The sequence below is a fragment of the Hetaerina americana genome, unplaced genomic scaffold (genome assembly GCF_022747635.1).
Source record: "Hetaerina americana unplaced genomic scaffold, ioHetAmer1.1.p SCAF_8, whole genome shotgun sequence".
NCBI lineage: Eukaryota > Metazoa > Arthropoda > Insecta > Odonata > Calopterygidae > Hetaerina > Hetaerina americana.
This window is the reverse complement of record NW_027287427.1, coordinates 68,171,358-68,175,407: the sequence shown is the minus strand read 5'-3', so window position 1 is coordinate 68,175,407 and position 4,050 is coordinate 68,171,358.

Genomic DNA, 4,050 nt, shown 5'->3' with positions numbered 1-4,050 from the left:
TTTACTTCAAAATATGGTGTAGGAAAACAATAAAAACAGTTAGTAAAAGTAGAAAAAGCTTCACAATCATTATCCATTTAAATATTGGTTCTCTTCAGCTCTCAGTTATCTCATTACTAGCCTCTGCATTTCTCCATTATTCCCAATCTACACCTATCTCCTTATTTGCTTGACCTTCCATTCTTATCCTTGATCATGATTTCCAAGGCACAGTCCATGGCATTACTACCAATAATGGAGACATATACTGGTTTATGCAACATGTAACATAAAACCATTGTTCAATACCTTTGTCAACTCCTAGCCAACTCATAGGTTTGGATCCTTTGGTGCGCATTTGCAAATACCTTAGTGCTTCACCCCTCAAGGTCTATGGTAACACTATTGTACTTCCATGTGACATAGCCCATTTCATTACTGTGGATGTACCTGTTGAGTCCTTGAAAAATACTCTGGCAAATACAGATATTGTGTTGCATTCCAGTCTGTAAAAAGTCCACCTCAAATTTCAGCCCCCGTCATGTCCCAGGTTGGTACTGCAGTGACTGTATCAGTTGTGAGTGGTGATTTTTCAGGTACTTCCTCCAAATGCAAACAGTATACTGGCTAGCTCAAGGACTGAAGACAATTCATTACTAGCAGTATCTACTGGAAAACACCAAGAAAAATTTGCATTTGCATGCTTCTTTTGAGCTAATGCAAGAGGGACACGCCAACTTATCCTGTGAACTGACTTTTCATTGGATTTGAGAACAAAAACCTGAGTAATACTGGGTTGAAGACCTCTCTGAACTTCTCATTGGGATATGGATGAATTTGACCAACTGTATGTTGAATTCCCCAAACTTAAATTCTCAATGTGGAAGCCAATTGCACCATTGCAAACTAGGTAGGTAACCTAATTTCACTGGAAGTAAGAGTTTTGCTCTATGGCATGAAAGATCTATGCATGGAAAGTATTAGCTATTGGAATTCATAGAAATCTATTTCAATGAATCCAAGGTATTTTCTTTGACAGAATTTTAATTGTTTAAAATCAATCAGTCTAATCACAACCTAATCCGACCTATTTGGTGTGCCAAAAGGCTGTCAGATAGGATGATTATTCTTTTCATTCATAGCAATTTTCTTTGATGTCATTTTAATATAGTATGGTGATGACTTTCCAATTAATCAGGTAATATAATTTAACTTCAGTGGAATATTGATTTTTTTGCACTGTAGATAAACAAGGATAGTTGATCAAATATTGTCTTGAAACTCTCTGTGTAGTAATTTTGCCAGAATTTATAATGTTATGAACAAAAATATAACTTAAATTCAATATACGCTACTAGACCTTCAATTTTTAATCAAGGCTACCAGGATGATGCTTTTTCTATTAATACAAAACAGTCTCATAAACAGTCTCCTAAGAATTAGGTTTGAAGGGTACATAGCAGCCGACATCTAAATGCTGGGTCTTATTACTGCTGAGGGATGATCTGCTTAATATCATAACTCAATTTTCTCTTGCCACATCGAGAGATTCAGTAGAAACATTGCTGAAAAGTTCTTAAAATATCAATAGAATTGAATGATTGAGAGTTGTACTTAAGTGTCGCATAAATTGCCCCATAGCACTAGGAGCACTTCATTAGATCTTGAGTTGGCTACATATGTTGCTTCATGGCATATGCTAAAGAGCTGAGGTACTCAACTGATGGTGCATGGCCTTGATTCAGCCCATTTTGGTTACCTCAAACCTGCTTGTGGGCCATGCATGGATCCTTATGGGGAAATGCTTGGTTCCCTTTTGGTAAGATTTGGCCAGGGCTCAGAATTATTCAGAAGAATGCAGTTTCATCTCTCCCATCACCATGCAGATAACCTACTCAAGTCAGACCTACAAACACAATAAGTTGAGAACCCTTCTGTTAGAGCAAAATAGACATAATTCTATTCTCTCCTAATTTAGTTAGTGATTACCCTTAGATATATAAACTAAGGATTAAGCAATTGCATGACACATTCTCAGTCACATATCTTATGAGATACTGATGTGATAAATTTTGAAATGCATAAGATACCACTGCTCTCTAAGGGCAAACAACTAAAACTATGAAGTTGAAGTGTACCTTTAAGAAGTAGGGCCAAGGTAAGAAAAGACATTTCCATAGGCTCACATGGACTTTATATTTTAATCATCATAATTCTTCTCTATGACTTAGAATATTCTAAATCTTTATTGCCTCAATAAAATTCTTGCATGTATCTCCCAAAATTACACTCTAAGAGGATAAAATGGACAAGTGCTTCAGATAAATAGGTTAACATTTTTATGATGCCTGTCAGTAGTGTCATCAGTCATGTTCAATCACTTGAAATAATATTGCTTCCACAGTGTTTAGATAATTCCTTGCCCATGAAAATGTTCCTCTTGACTCATATCGTTGAAAAAATACTATGATATGTGCTAAGCAGCTTTTGTCACTTTTTCTGGATAGAGTATAGAGCTAAAGAGTTTTATATTGAGAGCCTCTACTGCAGACTAAATGTGATATATAAGTACATATCCCTAATTTCCATACTTAGTGATTCCCATTTTAGTTAAGGCAAGTAAAGATTTATTCAGGTCAGCTTGATAAGCTAGCTATGAAAATTAAAATTGCACATCCAATAAAATCTGGGTGTTTTGAGCATTATTATAAATGCAATATAACATTTAACTAATTTGCATCTGGATTTGATAAATGAATAGATGGATTTCTCTATCCCTGGTACGTTGCTACACAACTTCCAGGGGGTTCGGAATGGTGTGGTGGCCAATGTACAGGCCTCCCACCAGTAGGGCCCAGGTTAAAATCCTGGAAACAACCAATCCCTAATTGAGGTATTTTGTGGAGAGCACTTTGAGTGAGTATGATGTCCTTCAGATGGGATGTTAAAATATGAACCACTTAGTTCCTTTCAATAAGAGTAGGCTAATGCAGATGCTGGGTTTCTCTCCACCCTTCTTTTCCCATCCACCCCTAATGGTGCAAATGACCTTAGCTGTTGGTTGCCTCCCCTAAAAACTATTACAACTTCCAGGGAAATTATCAAATATTATCATTGTTTTGTAATCACAATGTCTTCTTCCCTATAATTCACTAAAGAGTGGCTCTACATTACAATTACCTTTTTATTAAGTAGAGTAATTTTTATTTCCTATGGAATGTTCTTCTTGAAGTCCCTTTTGTATATTAAGTTTCGTAGTCCTGCATGTTCTGTTTATTATCGACTTTTACGCTTATTTCCTTCACCCAAAAGTTAAACAAGGCTCATTTGTGTCCAAGTACAATATAAAGAAGCAGTTCTATGAAAAATAATGTAAGTCAATTGTTAATTATTGATTGTATATACATGGAGATTATTTTTATTATGTGATACATGTCTTCATAAAAAGTACTGGTCCTTTACCTAGGTAGGTCTGATGGGTCTGCCTATGAACATAGAGGTACCTAGTACGTGTACCTATTTCAAGATATGCTTGCATCTCAAAATTCCCCATCTTACTATATAACTCACTTTTTGTAAGCAGGGTGTGTATGCATTATTGCTTCCCCTCTCATTTTTCTGAATTGTCAGTCTTCATTTTCACCCCTTATCTACATATTTCTATTTCTCCCATTTTCAACCTGTCTCTTCCCTGTTACATGGCGTTCTGAGCACTATAACACCATGTGTTACATCCACAGCAATATTCCGATTGAACAACTTATTTTAGAAGATTGTGAAAGTTTAAATACACTCTGCCAGGCGAATTTACAGCTGCTAGTCTACCATTTACGGTAGGTTTTGGACGGACAGAGACAAATCATCGCAATATTTCCCTACTACGAGCAAAAAGACGACCTGACTCAGGCTAACTTAAATAATTTGGTGATACATTAATATGTTATATTTTCAGATCCTTTTTTGTTTGATTACAAAAAATACCGATGAATGGGAAAGATAGAATCCAAACTCGCTCAACTATTAAATTAGAAATTCATTATCACAAAGTCTTTGCGATACTTAAGTCTTCTA